This window comes from Monodelphis domestica, chromosome 4 (genome assembly GCF_027887165.1).
Source record: "Monodelphis domestica isolate mMonDom1 chromosome 4, mMonDom1.pri, whole genome shotgun sequence".
NCBI classification, from domain to species: Eukaryota; Metazoa; Chordata; class Mammalia; order Didelphimorphia; family Didelphidae; genus Monodelphis; species Monodelphis domestica.
The window spans coordinates 98,918,620-98,934,902 of NC_077230.1; the positions used below are offsets into that span (position 1 = coordinate 98,918,620).

Genomic DNA, 16,283 nt, shown 5'->3' on the forward strand with positions numbered 1-16,283 from the left:
AGGAAAAGGACCTAGTTGTGTAAAAATATTCAAAGCAGCTCTTTTTGTGGTGGAAATTGAGGAATGGTTATAAAAATTGTGATATATGATATTAGAATGCTATTGTGTAAGAAATGACTTAAAAAAAAAAAACCTGGTAAGATCTATATGAATTAACAGAGTTAAGAGAGAACTGGGAGATCATTGTACAAAGTAATAGCAATACTATAATGATGATCGACTATGAACTTAGCTTCTCTGATCAATATAATGATCCAGGACAATTCCAAAGGGCTCATGATGAAAAATATCTATTCACTCCCAGAGTGAAAACTAATGAACTGAATTGTAAACTGAAATATAATCTTTTTCACTCTTATTTTTCTTGCCTTTTTTGATAACATGGTTAAATATGAAAATATGTCTCACATTATTTCACATGCATAACTGATATGTAGTTTTCCTTGTACATAAATGGGAGAGCAGCTAGGGAGGGAGAATCTGGGACTTAAAAGTTTTATGGTTTGATTTTTTTATAGAATGTTCAAAATAAAATAAGGGGTAAAAGAAAACAAAAGTGATAGTATTTATTCCCTTCAGTCACCAGACAGAGGTAATATATGACCTTTGAATCAGAAATAGATCTATACATGCATATTGATTAGCATCATTTAAAGATATTTTTTATCTTAATTTAAAATGTTTCTGTATCCCCAGCACTCAGCATGATGGCTGACACAGCTTAGGAGCATATCATTTGTCAACTGAAGAGTAGAGGTCAATGGGCAAAAATATACCTGAAAACTAAAATGCTGGAGATAACAAATTGATTTCCAGATACCACTTGCTTCAGGAGTCCTAGAGAAGAATTGCCCCCTGAAGACTAACAGTTTGGAGACTGCTACCACACAAAACATTTTTATAAAGGCAATCTGATACCCCTCTGAAAAATGACTGACAAATGTACTTGTTTTGGTGTTAAAATTTACATCATTACTTAACACTCATATTCTTCCATTCTGAATTTTTTTAAAAAGCTATTCCAAACAAAAAAAATTATCTTCTTTTTGTTCATGTTACCATCATTTCTCAAGGTTCCCAAATCAAGATCTTTGTGTTAATCTATTAGCAAATTCAACTGATTTTGGGAGCATTGCACTAAATGCCAGGAATATAATTTTTTTTAAATGATAGCCCCTAACCTCGAAGAACTTGCATTCTACTGCCTGGAAAACAACAAAGAGTTAAGTATAATACAATGTAAGAAACAAACAAAAATGTCAAATATTTAAAGAAAATTGAGGAAGGAAAGAACACTGTTGGGAAACGCAGAGCTTAAGCTGAAGAAAACTTAGGGACACATGACATTTCTTTAAAAATAAAATTTATTTTACGTGCACTTATCTCTGCCTCCCTTTGCCCCTTCAAGAAGAAAAACAACAACAAAACTTATAGCAAGTACAGCAAAACAAATTCCCACACTGATGACACCAGAAAATGTGTTAATGCGTTTTAAGTCATGATGAATGTTTTCTAACATTTCAAAGATTAAGTTTAACACATTCTGTGTGGTTTGAGACTAAATAAGAAACAAAAAGTAAAAATTAAAGGGAAGTAGATTTCAATTCAATTTTTAAAACCGCACACATACACTGAGTACAGCATTGCTACCACCCAAGTATAAGTCCCTTGACACATATGACCTAAATCAATGGAAGAAGAGTTATAACTAGTCTTTTTTGTACATGAAATGAGAGAAAAAGTTACTGTCAATCTAGAAATATTCCTTTTGGAAACTGGATATGGTCCTTCTTAAGGGTAATAATAAAATTTAATTCTGATCAAGTTAAGATCATTGCTTTGCCCATCCCTAAAAGATGGGGAAGTGTCCTTTATTCCCCAGAAAGGAAGGTCCTCTCTTCCATCTCTTATACAATAAAGATTCTGAATTTCTAGGGGAAAAAATTAATCTCTGTGAAGTTTCCTATTGATCCCTCATGGGGAGTAATTCAAGAAAGAATGGGATAGTGACTTGTTTTTTAAAAATGCAACTATTCTGGTACGTTGAACTCACTATTTTAAACATGTCTTATTGAAGATTCCTAAAAACACCACCTAAAATGAACTTGATGTTTGTAAATCACAACAGTAGATATAGCATTTTAGATAATATTTAGGTCAGAAATGACTTAGATATTAATGTTAAATAAAACTGAACATTACAGATTTGTGCCTAAAATAGAATGTGGCATTTATATATTTACTGATATTACCTATATTGTAAAGTTAAACTCAAAACACTACCTCATCCAGGAAGTCTAGCCTACGCCTCAGTCCAAATTAGTAATATTTTTTCAATTAACATATTTTTTAAGTCCTAAAATTTTGGGTTGTCTATAAGGCAAGAAAGGCAAATAACAAATGAGCACACTACAACATATTATCGACAAAAAAGTTCACAACAGTAGGACTTTCTCAGAAAGGCCTGTGTGTACAGAAAAGGTGTGTCAGTTAATTAGTAAGAGTAGGGCATAACAAATACCTAGCCAATGTAGGGGCACTAGAAGCAAAAGTATCAAGTCAATCATGCCAACAAGAGTTATTATAAGTGCTTACTATGTGAAAGGCACAATGTTAAGCTCTGGGGAGGGTACAAAGAAAGGCAAAAGACAGTTTCTGCTCTCAAGAAGCTATCTTGTGAGACATGAAAACAACTACAAATAAATAAGATATGGACAGGACAAATTATAGATCATCAACAGAGGGAAGGTGCTTACATTAAAAGAGATCAGGAGAATGATGAATTGCTTGATTTCTATATGAACTGGAAAGACCCATGAATTGATGCGGAATGAAATGAGCAGAACCAGAATATTGTACACAAAACATGAAAAACTGTGGCACAATCAAATTAATTGACATTGCTACTAATAACAATGCAGTGATCTAGGACCACCCCAAGAGACTTATGAGAAAGAATGCTATCCAGACTGAGAGAAAGATCCGTGGGAATAGAAACTCAGAAGAAAAACATATGATGCATCATTTTATATGCATATATAATTGGGGGTTTTGGTTTTAAAATATCCCTCTATTACATATATGAATAATATGGAAATGGGTTTTGAGCACTAATACATATATAATACAGTGGAATTGCTTGTCAGCTCTGGGAGGGGGGAAGAAGGGGAGAGAGTAAAGTATGGAGGGAGGGAGAGAGACACCAAAAAAAGAGATGAGGGAGGAGAGCCTAGAGAGAATCTTATCAAAAGAACAAAATATCAAGGAAGAGATCAACAGTGTCAAAAGCAGCAGTGAAGTAAAAAATGAGAATTGAGAAAAGACCATTAGATTTGGCAACTGAGAGATTAGTTTCAGCTAAGTGATCAAACTAGAAGCCAGATAGCAGAAAGTTAAGAGTAAAAACAGGGCTAGGAAAAAAGTGGAGAAACCAATTATATGCTGCCCTCTCAAGGAATTTAGTCAACAAAAAGAAGAGATAAAGGATAGTAGCTAATGAGGACAAATGGATCAAGTCCAGGTTTTTTGAGGGTGAAAGACATGGATCTATCTGTTCTGTTTTTTTATTATATTTTTTCCAGACTGCACAAAAATACAATTTTAAATAATCATTTTCTGACATTTTTCCATCTATGTTCTCTACATCCCTCTCCCCTCTCCCCCTATGGTGCTTCAATCTGCATTCAAACTCCATCAGTTCCTTCTATGGCAGTGTATGATATAGACTTTTTCACTATGTGTCCCTTGGAGTTGTACTGGAACTCTGCATTGCTGATTTTAAGCCATTAATAGTTGATCTTTCTACATTATTGCTATTACTATGTACATCATTCTCCTGGTTATGTTCACCTCGTTTTGCATCTTTCTGTGGTGGGGGGGCTTGAGGAGAACCCCCTGGGTTCAGGAAGGGTACCCTTTGCAAGAATACAAGACTGAAACTTAGCTTAAAAATAAAAAAAGAAATTTATTAATTTGGAATTCATGTTGAGTTTGGCTGGGAGGACAGCATAGATAAGAAGGTTGTCCCTCACAGAGAACATCAATTCTGGGGTCTTTATACTCTTTACAACAATGAACACTTGAGTATACACTCAGGCATGGTAGGAGGGCAGGAGGGATCATCTGACCAGGGTCTGTCTGCCAGAAAGTATATAGGGGGGCAACCCTCATAGTTTAACTGACAGATAAATGTCCTAAGTAGCAAGGTATAGCCTGGAGGTATATCTCTATGTCCATCTCAAAACCTAAAGGACAATCCTCAAGGTCTTATCAAATGTTTAGGGTTAGTAGTCACAAGAATGTAAGGGAGAAAAGGAACGTTCCTGCTATAATTTGGGGTTACAATGCCCCATGCCACTTCTAGGTTATGGACAGAAAGTATCTGACAAATCTAAAATGATAAAGGGAGCTTTCATAAAATGGTCTTTTTTTTTTTTCAGTGATACAAGCGGAATAAAAATATGAGGGAAGAGGAGTACTGGGAGGATTTAAGGAGGTGCAAAAAGGTTTGGAAAATACAGGTATCATCCCTTCTACATTGCAACTTTTCTCATTGTGGTTATGAAATACTGTGGTTTGGCATAAGAAATTAAATGGCAATTATGAGAATTTTGTAGAAGCTGCAGACTACACCTAAAAGTAAACAGACAACACATAAAAAGGTTAGAAAACTCAGAAATACTTAAAACATATGTATGATATAGAATAATATCAATTATTTTATCTTTTAATATCACAGACACAATTTTTAAAGTTAAAATAAGTAAAAAGTTAGTTTGCAAGAACCCAAAAACCAACAGACAATAAATCTGAAATGTAGATCTCAAAAAGTTAATAATTCATAAATTCATAAAATGTATGTATTATAGATATATTACCTGTACAGTTTGTGATTTACCATTTAATAATATAAATGAACAGCTACATATTTTCCCCATAAAATTAAATTTATATTAAAAGAATTGTGGTTCTACACACTGTTTTAGGGACACAAAGCATGTTTACAGCAATTTTTCATGTAATATTTCACAGTGATCCTGAGTTTCTTATATCTTGTATTGTTTAAACACCATAAACTCCAATTAAAATCTTAAGTCCTAAGCATAGTGGTCCTAGTGGTTTAGAAAGAGCTCCCAAGAAACAGAGGAAAGTGATGAAACTGAAGGAAAAAGATACGCTTTCTTTAGGCAGAATGACTGCTACTATTGGCTGCCATTCCTGTATTAATGAATCAACCATAAAGCATATGAAGAAAAAAAAGAACAAAGTCCTCAAAGACTGCTACAGCTACACCAATATCTGCAATGAGATTGGCATCTCTCTCCCACAGAAAAGGCAACATTCTTTTGGGTGCAGGATTGTTATAAAAAAGGCATTCCTGTATGCCCTGGCATCATAGACGAAAGGCTAATTCCTTATATGATTCCCTAAAGGAAAATGAAAGTGAACAATCTACCCTTACAGATTTTCAGGCCAGTAAAGGCTGGTTTGAAAATGTTGAGCCTATGGAATGCATAAATAACAGGAGAGGCGGTATATGCCAATCAAGAGGCAGTTGGGGAGTTTCCCGAAACCCCGAGGAAAGATCAAAAAGAAAGGCTACAAACTAAAACAGATATTTTCAATATCTTTTTTTCAAGATGTTTTCAAAATATTCAATGCTGATGATGTAACTGCCCCATGATGGGGGGGAAAAATGCTTCAAAAGACATAGTGTCATCCAAGAAAAGAAAGATGCAGTTTTTAAAGCTGCAAGGTATAGGGGGTGATGATAACCCTTTTGGGGGACCTCCTGATGGGCAGGGACTGCATGCCCTGCCCTGCCTCCTGCAGCCAAGGGGATTGGGGGTGGGGGGGGTGGGGGGGCAGAGTAAAGGGGTTGTTGCCAAAGAAGCTAGGGGAGGGAGGCAGCTCAGAGACTGAGTGTCCTGCCTTCTGCATTGTGGAGATGGGCTCCCAGCTGGCCTGTGCCTGCCCAGGGAAAGCTGAGTCCTATAGCCACAGGGACCTGTTGCCCCTGCATCCAGCCTCCCTGGGGGCAGACCAAGGGAGGGGGCTGCTGCCCAGCTTGGATTCACAGGGAAGGGGGAGGGCGCAGCTCAAAGACCAAGTGCCCCCTCCCTTCAGGGAGGGAGCAGGCTGGCTCCCAACTGGCTCACATCCCCAAGGAGGTTGGGGGGGAGGGCAGGCGGCGGGCAGACACACCTCCTTCAGCTACAGGGACCCACCCCTGCATCCAATTCCACCAGGGCTGCCTATTGGGATAAAACCCATGTGGGGGTGGGAACAGGGGGCAGAGGGAGACCCCCAGACTGGCAGCTGGGGGGGAGACTAAGAAAGTAGAGCTCTTTTAGAGGGTGGGGCTAGGCCAGTGGCCAGAGAGGAGAAAGGAAGAGGCGTGGCCTAAGCACTGGGCTCAGGGGAGGCAAGAGGAGGCATGGCAGAGAGAAAAAAAAGAAAGCAACTGCTGGGAGGGGCATAGCCATGCCCACAGAGTGCTGTCTTTGGCACACGTGCCATAGGTTCCTCATCATGGGTATAGGATAATTATGCTCTTTTGTGCCAATGTCACAAGATTCATAATAAAGACAGACCTGATATATAAAGCTGCTAACTCTCAAGCTTTGAAAGAAAAGTAGAAGTACCAGCTGCCTATCTTCTTTTCTTTAATCTGGTTCCATCAGTGTTTTGTGGTGAAGGTTAGAAAATGTCTTTTCTTTTGTTATACATTCAATATGTTCAGTATTATTTCCCTTAAACCTGTTTTATTTTAATTTAATTTTCATATTTCATATTTTATTTCTTTTTGACAGTATTTTTACTTAACACTGAATTACATGTATCCTATGACCAAATACTTAACATAACTATATATCTATATATAAACATCTAATTAAAAAAAATTAAAATTTCTTCTCTGGTACAAAGAAAATTTTACATGAATTTTCAAGATTTCAGGGGTGCCTTGCTCCTAACTTTCACAATACTGAAGGGATACCTGTTTACAATGATTAGTGGGATAGTGAAGTATTATAAGGATCTGTTAAGAGGAGTGACTTTGCTAAAGTGAGGATGGATTTGAGATTATTTAATTTAAATGTGTAGTAGATCCTGTCAGCATGGTTTCCTGATTCTCAGCAATAAAAGGAGATATTGGACAGTGGGAATAATCCAATGTTGAGCCTTTGTAGGGGGCAAGATCAGGGAAAGGATAAGGGAGCAAGGAAATGGAAAGGAAGGTGTAATGTTGAATTGGTTCACTACAAGGACAGGATTTGTAGGGGAGGAGAGGAGAACCAGTGCAAAGGCGATGGACTGAGAAAGAACTGAGAGGTGGAGAGATTGGTGAGCTCCATTAGGACAAAGAATAGAGTTTAGAATTCCAAGGGGGCAGGGAGAGTATGGAATTTTAACAGTTCACTCTCATAGAAACTGAACATATGTGAGTGATGACAAGATTTCGATATGTCCAGATGAATGTATTGTAAACAGCACAAATGAGATTGTGGATCCACCTAATTATTGAAGTATTTGATACTGGTCTATAATTCTCATTCCCTGGTAATAGTTCATAAAAAGAATTTGTTTTAGTTATGTCTTTCCCTATTTCTGAGAAAAATGTGTATAAACTGGGTTTATCCTTTAAATGTCTGAAATGTTCTGTGATCCTTTGAAAATGTCATATGGTTCTGGTGTTTTGTTTTGAATGTGCCATTTCACTAATGGCCAAATTTCTGTCATTGGTTTAGATCAGGGATTCTTAACCTTTTTTTGTGCCATTGATCTGTTTTGTAAAATTACATCTGGCTCTTACACTTTTAACAGTCTGTGAAAGGCTATGGAGTCCATATCAGAATATTTTTAAATGCATAAAAGATATGAGATCAGAAAGGAAATCAATTATATTGAAATAAAGATGCAATTTTTGTTCATCCAACTCTATCTGAAATCTATCCATGGAATCTTTGGATTAAGAATCTCCTATTAAGATTATCTAGCTCTTATTTTTCCCATTTGAATTTTTATGGCTACAAACATTTCTTTTTCATTTCCAGGTCTGAAAAACAATTGGGTGACTTTTTTCATTATTCCTTATGATTTCTCAAATTCTTTTAATTTCTTTCTCCTCTTCTTTTTTGTTTTTCTCAGCTGATTTTCCTCTCCATTATGACTAATTTAACTAATATATTAATAGTTTTATTTCATTTTTCCCAAAAAGGGCTTAAATTTTTCATGAATCATTTTTTAAACTTTTCAATTCTTAGCCATTTCAATTTCTGTGGGTTTTTTTGGTACATTAATTTATTGTCTAATAATATTTAACTTGAAAACACTTCTCATTAATCTTTTCCCCTTTCTTAATAGAATCATTCTGGAAAATAAATTTGCCTCTAAAAATTGCTTAAGTTGCACTCTATAGATACTGCTATGTTATAGTTCCTGTTATCTTAAATTTTTAAAATTATTTTTATACTTTTATCTTTGACTCCATCATTCCTAAAGTAACTCATTTTGAGTCTCCATTTAAGTCTTAATCTTTTGATTACATGTTCCTTAGTCATTGCTATGTATTCTAACTGAATATTTTACATATTGTCTAAAATTTGACTTTTCTGCATTTATATAAGCTATGCCTCAAGCAAGATCAGTTTTTGCACATTTTGATAAGCAAGTTCTCATGCAAAATCACCTTTAGTTCCTTCCCAAAGAGTAGATGACACAGCAGATAGAGGTCTGGGTCTGTGGTCAGGAAGACTGGATTTCAAATTTAGCCTCAGACCTATACTAGCTGCATGACCGTGGTGTAGGTCTCTTACCTTTTGTCTACCTCAGTTTCCTTAACTATAAAATTTGATTACAATAGTAGTATCTACCTCACAGGATTGTTGTATCAAGTGAATTAATGTTTGTAAATTTCTTAGTATAGCACAGCACATAATAAGCACTTTAAAAATGATTGAAATCTTTCTTCCTATCAGACCTAATTTTCAAATACTTGGTTAACTTATCTTTCTGTTTGACCTATCATAGAAAGTGGCATACTAGAATTTCCCAACTTTTTAATGTTATTCCATCCATATCCTTTTAAATATTTATTTAGCTTATTCTTTAAAAAATAGTTGCCATGACATTACCTATATACATATTTAATAATTCAGGCTTAATTCATCTTGACACACTTGTTCTGCTCATTTCGATTAAGGGCTTCAAACACTCAAAAGCATAGTTTCAATTCTAGAATCAATACATTAGAAATTTTAAATCTGTAATCTTCCTTTCTACTTTTGATATGCTTCTTCCAAGTAACATTGTTGGGTTTGGTCTCTATCTGCTTTGTAACCCAAAGGCTAAGGGAAACCAATCCAATCAGTCATTAAAGTTTGGGTTTTTTTCCTGTTATACTAAACTAAAATTTTCTGATCCTTAAAACCAGAGGAGGGGCAGCTGGGCAGCTCAGTGGATTGAGACTGACAGATCTAGAGATGGGAGGTCCTAGGTTCAAATCTGACCTCTGAAACTTCCCAGCTGTGTGACCCTGGGCAAGTCACTTAACCCCCATTGCCTAGCCCTTACCACTCTTCTGTCTGGGAACCAATACCCAGTATTGATTCCAAGATGGAAGGTAAGGGTTTAAAAAAAAAACAGATGAATGCAATAACCTAATATTCCATTAAATGAGGACTACATTGTTCAACAAATTTGAGAAGACTGGGTAACAATTTGACCAAAAAAACCTATAGAATGATATGTAATTATCATGACAAAACCACCAAGTTAAATGGATCAATCACCTAAATATTTTAGTAATATTTTAAAACCTAAAATGACTATTACGTCTCTCAAAATTATAGAGAGGGGATAAATTCTTAATAAGCTGGAGTAGATGGAATGTCTTAAGACCCATGGCAAGGTAGAGATGGGGAAAAAGTTATCTCATTGCTCCATAAGAGAGAAAAATAGAAACTTTCTGGGGCAGTACTTAATTTTTAACAGTTCAATCCTAAAAATACAATGGGAGAACAAAAATGAAGAAATATTACTTGACCTTCTAATCAATGACTGCTAAGGAAAAATAGAAATGGTAGAATCCATTCTTAAAACAGTTTAATGATTTGAAATGAGGCACAGTATTTGTGCACCTTATCCCAAATGCAGTAACAGAATCAAATGAGAATCCTTTAACTTTAGTGTTGAGAAATGTGTCCCAAGTAAATGATTTAGAGCCCAAAATACATACAAGCACAGGACCTTGAGATTCTTTAATTCATTTGAAAGATAAAATGAAAACTTTCAAATTGTGATTTTTACTTTATCTCTTTGATCATCCAGTAAAGTCAAACAATCATTATTTGTTGAATTCCTGATAGGTACCCACTGTGACAGAATTTATAGTCAAATAAGGTAAATAAAACTGGCACAAAGGAAAGAATTAGAGAATAAAAAGAAAAACAGTTGATAAAATTTGGATCAATTATGAACCCTTCTTGTTGGCATTTAAAGTTCTTCATAACTTCTGCCTAACCTAGCTTTCTAACCTTATTATACAAAAGTATATCCTTATTTAATATATTATGTAGTCCAGCCAGATCAGCTTTTTGTTAATGTTCTTTACATATATTCCATCTTTCACCCCTATACTTTTCAATGGTTCTCTCCTATATGTCTCCAGTGCATTCCTTCCACATTTCCACCTTTAAGAATCTCTATTTTCCATCACAACTCAGTTTAATTAAGTGCAATCTTAATTTAAAGACTTTCCTGATCAACCAAGCTATAGGTACAAATGACCCTGAAAAGCATATATCCTCTGATAGAATATAATAAGCTTTTCAATAACAAGGGAGGGTGATTTCTTTTTTATCTACTAATACCAAGTGCCTAGCATAGTGCCTGGTATGCACAGCCAGTTTATTCATTGATGAGACAAAAAAGTTCAAGGACAGCATGGAGAGGAAGTACTAGTAAAACTCATTGAAAAATTTCAATAGTAAGAATTGTACTCATTTACCTTACAGCTATGTACTACACATTAAAATGAAATAAAAACAATGTTAGAAAGGCTCCTGATATTAATTCATAAAGATCACACATTCCCTACTAAGTGGCTAACCTTTTTTTAATTGAAATGCTTTTTATTCAATTGAACATCAAACAATTGCTGCCTCAATTCATGTCCCTAAAAAAGATATTCCTAAGGGAAAAAATCTTTAATTTGGGGACTGAGCTCCCAAATGAGTTCACTGAATAATTTTCCTTTTTGCTACTTTTCCTCCTTGGGTTGTTGATACTCTAAGACTTAGGTCAGATTTCAAAAAATAATTGCTTATTAACATCCAGAAAAAACTGTGGGAACAGAAATACAGAAGAAAAACAACTTCTTGATCACATGAGTCTATGGGGATATGATTAGCGATATAGACTCTAAATGATCACCCTGGTATAAAGTATCAATAATATGGAAATAGGTCTTGATCAATGGCACGTGTAAAACCCAGTGGAATAGCGTGTCAGCTACTGGAAGGGGATAGGGGGAGGGAAGGGAAAGAACATGAATCTTGTAACCATGGAAAAATATTCTAAATTAACTAATTAAATAAAAATTTTCCAAAATAATAATAATAATTGCAAGCTATTCCCTGAAAGTAAATCTCAGGCAAAAAAAACAAATAAAATCACGTTTGCCTATAGTGCCTTCAACCTTACATATTTTCTTCCCTGCCAATTTATTGCTCTTCCCTCTTCATTCTCCATCCCATGTACAGCTTTTTCTCTTCCTCCTTTTCTCTCTCCCCTCATGGGCTTCTTCCTTCTTTTCCTTTTCCCCTTTCTCTCAGGTTTACACACTATCCATGGTATCTGGATATTTAATATAAATCAAAGTTAAAAGCTAAAGTCAAGAAGCTTATATGTATAGAAGATTTTATTCAACTTTACAGGGCTTTTAGGGTCTTTCAATTGAACCAAAAAACACAACATACAAATATGTCACATAACCTATTTGGGCTTTGGTTTTTGCTTTTCTTTTTTCATTTAAAAATGAAGGGACTGGGGACTAGATGAACTCTAAAGACCTAATCAATTCAAAATCTATAATCCTACAACTTAGAAAAGACAAAAATGATGTATCTGATAACAAAGATAAAAAGATTTTGCACTGAAAAAAGGAAAAGCCTCTAGAAAACAAACTAGGAAAAATCATCATAACAAACATTATATTCAAAATTTATGAAATTGACAAAAATTTATCAAAGTAAAACCCAGTGTTCAACATATATTATTTTTACCTGCAACTAAAGCTAGACTTCTTTTATTAATTATTAAAACTATAAGGATAATATGTAGTAAAAAAACACTAATATCATATATGAGCTATATATTGTCAATAAAATATGCTTTAAAAGCTGACTAGGAAACCTCATCTTCCTTTTCAATATTTATGTCGTGATGGAAAACACTATAGGATGGGATGGAAAATCTATGGGATACCAGAAGAGTTCCTCTTTTCCCCCATACCACCACTATTATAGTAGCATATGGCCAGGAGAGAAGAGATGAAAATAAATCCAGAATAGCATATCCTTTTCAAAATATCACTGGCCACCTCAATATGACATCAGCAACAGATAGCTGAGTATTATTCACCCACCAACATTTAATATATCTATATGCATAAGCTCATACTTTGGAATGTCTGTAGGTCATAAACATCCATGACCTAGTGAGGATTTGCTATAATTATTTCATAAATATAACAAAATAACTATATCACCATTCAGTTTCCTTTTTTCTCATCTAGCTTTAAAAATCTATCCTGGTTCAGTGGATTAGAGTTGAGGTATGACATGAAATGGGTCAGGTAAAACACAGTGAATCATTAAAAAACATTGAAGTTGTTGTTTTAAGTACTTATGTGCATGTGTCACCAATTAGTTAAAATAAAAAGTGAGATAAATGCAAAGGAGAGGCCTATGAGAAATATGAAAAGGGTGAAATTCTCTTCACTTAGACAAAGACAGAGAGGCTGCCTTAGTTGGGCCTTGAAGAAAAGAAAGGACTTCAAAAGATAATAAAATTGCATGTCAAAAGCTAAGGGAAATGGAAAAGAGCAAGTTTTGCTAGTGACTTGAGGAATCTTTTGGAATGGACTGCAATGGAAACTATTCCCATAGTTAGGACTGTAAAGATCCTGAATGAGATACTGAGTAGTCCTTCCAGAAGTCAAAGATAAAACAGAATCTGGCCGCTTTTGCAATATAAGGCCATTTTATGTTCCAGATTATTTCAAAGGATAGGAAAAAATTGAAAAAAAATCTATATTAATTTATTCTGAAAGGCTGCAATTGAATGGATTTTTTTTAAAGCATTGCAAAGTGGACCATCTGTTAAATCCTATACAGACAGAACAAAAAACAATGGCAAACTGTGTTTAAAAAAAACTGGAATTTTAAATTTACCAAAGAAATAAAATCTTGGAAATCTACGTAGGCATTAAATTGGAGTTCAAACAAGGAATAAAAATAAGTTCAAATGACCTTTAAAATCTTTTTTAAATCCTTTAAGAAAAAAATAAAGCCTATAGTGATATAAGCATTATGTAAGAAAACTCAAGTTTCAGATTAAAAACAAAAGATTTTCAATATCTGCTGAAAAGTTGACAATTCATAAACAAACTTAATTTAGCTGGAACTAAATTGCTGCTTGGTAAAAATTTTTTATATTACAATTTTGGGAAAACAGACAAAAGGCAATAAAGACCCAATATGAGATTTTTTTTTGCAAGTCCTATCTCTATCAATTACATCTACAAGACTGTATACAATCATAATTGATATTCAAAAGGATGGTCTGGAAATACCATAGAATTTCCAATAATCAGACTCACAAAATTATATTTATTTCTTCCCAAATCAAAGAAAAAATGTTTTAGAAAACATTTTAAGGACAAAAGTCCAAATTCTTTTCTGCTTGACTAACAGATTCACTTGAGTTTTTATACTTCAATGAAGACTATTTATTTGTATTCACCATGTATCATTTTATAAGTCTTTGGACAACTTAATAAAATACCTATTTAAAATAGGTATCTAAATTACTAAACTACTCAGTAGCATGGATTTTTTTTTAATTTCTTTGTTCTGGGTGTAATTAATCTCCTTTGGACAAATGCACTTTATTTGATATGGTACACACATTTCACAGGTACCCCACCTTAAACTTTTTCTTTCTGAATGTGACCTTTCAGAAATTGCAAGGGCATGTGTCAGAATCAGTTACAGAATATAGGTGTGCTGAGAGTAATCTCTTCAAATTCCACCTGAACAAAAATAGTATCAGTATCAGACTAGTAGAAGAGAACATGAAATTATAAGGCCATGCTAGAGAGTAATTGGAAGTAATTACATGGCATGCTTACAGTAACTTGGGGTGACAGAATAGCTGACCTACCAAGCTGGACAACTAGAAGATATGAAAGATCAAAGAAAATCTAAGTCATTTGGCTACTGTCCAAAACCTACAGAATAAAATGGCTGAAATGGTTGATCTAAAATGCTTAAAAACAAATGGGAACTCTGATGTCACTGGAATCTAAGGAAGTTAGCCAGCGAATAAACAATGAGATACAATAGTTCATACAGAAAGGTAATCTTTAGGTATTCTATTAAGAAATGGATGATTGATTAGAAGTGTGGCAGCATTGCATGGGAAAAGCAAAAGAATGTAAAAATAAATTATATGTAGCACCTCTTTGAAAGTGTCTACTTGCAATGAACAACTTCTTAAGAGGGGAATACTATAAACTGTCCAAAAGCATAAAATGTTCAAAACTTAAGAGATCACAGAAATGATTTCCAGAAGTAAAGCATAGAATTCTTAGAAGGATTTTAGGTCATCTACTGCAAACTTTTATGGATAAGAAAATTGTACTCTAAAAGTGACTTCCTCAAAGATATATAAAGACAGACTCAGAAAACAACCCAGGTCTCTTGTGCTCTTCTCATTATATACTGTTTTGTCTGAAAGCTCTAACTCAAGAAAATTAAAGTGACTAGCCCATGGTTCACATATCTAGTAAGAGGTAGAGTGGGAAATGGAAATCATTGTTGTTGTTCTGTCATTTTGGAGTTATGTCCTATTCTTCATGATCCCATGTGGGGTTTTCTTGGCAAAAATACTAGAATGGGTTTCCCCCTTTCTCCAGGTCATTTTACAAATGAGGAAACTGAGGAAAATGGTGAAGTCACTTGCCCAGATTCACACAGATAGTGTCTGATACCAGATTTGAACTCAGGAAGATGAGTCTTCCTGACTCCAATTCAACACTCTAAATACTGTGCCATCTAACTGCCCTATAAAAACAGATTTTAATTCTATTTTTAAGGATAGTCAAGTTGGCATAGGTTTAATAGTCTCTCACACCAGGTGAGTCTAAACTTCACCCTTCACCTACATTCTGAAGGAACTTGCTTAAAGTGAAGGCTTTTGAATTGTAATTCTCGTTGTTTAGACATTTCAGGCCTGTGTGATTCTTCCTGGCCCCATTTGGAATTTTCTTTGCAAAGATGCTAGAGTGGGGTTTGCCATTTCCTTCTCCAAATTATTTGATAGGTGAGAAACTAAGGTAAATGGCATAAAACAACTTATCTAGGTGACAAAGCTAGGAAGTGTCTGGGGCCAGACTAGAACTCAGGAAAATGAGTCATCCTACCTGTAGGCCCAGCACTCTATTCACTGTCCCCCCACTGTCTAAATAGAAATTAGGTTTCAATAATGAGATTTCCGAATAAGACAAATGACTACAGAAAATAAGTAGTTTTAGAACCTCTTAAGGAAATTCAGGAATTTTACCCTTAAGGAAAGGAATTCTAGAACTTCATTCTTGAATGGTGAAATGATACATTAAATTATTTAAGGTGAAATGTAATATGTAATAAAATTTAAATTAACATTCTAATTGAGAGTAAAGACCTTGGATTATTTAGTTTTATGTAAGAAAACTGATAAAATTCAATCATAGTAAGATGTAGTATAGATACAGAAGTATATAGATGTAATTAAAGATCACATGCTTTAATAACATACCTTATTCATTTCCAAATATAGGAATAAACAAGTATAGGTATGGAATCCATCCATTTTTTTTAAAGGGTGAGTGAGTGGGAAGCAGGAGAGGGAAATGTTACAATATCATAGGATCATAAATTTAGACCTCCCTCTCTCCCCTCCCTCCCCCTCTCCCTCTCCCTCCAAATAAGTAACACCTCCACTCAAAATGGTGGGTGCCC

General features: G+C 34.7%; 2 protein-coding genes across 8 annotated transcripts in view; one reads left to right on the forward strand and one right to left on the reverse strand.

Annotated features, from left to right (window-relative positions):
* STAG1 (STAG1 cohesin complex component) overlaps nt 1-16,283 on the reverse strand; it is a 384,901-nt gene that overhangs the window by 357,212 nt on the left and 11,406 nt on the right. The window lies entirely within an intron of this gene.
* SLC35G2 (solute carrier family 35 member G2) overlaps nt 1-16,283 on the forward strand; it is a 175,585-nt gene that overhangs the window by 1,942 nt on the left and 157,360 nt on the right. The window contains exon 2 of one of the 2 annotated variants that reach the window (XR_467276.3): nt 697-1,382. The gene's annotated coding sequence lies outside the window, so the exon portion shown is untranslated. Of the gene's footprint in view, nt 1-696; nt 1,383-4,439; nt 4,521-16,283 lie in introns of those variants that run through there. The other variant, XM_056793660.1, reaches the window with a different exon arrangement.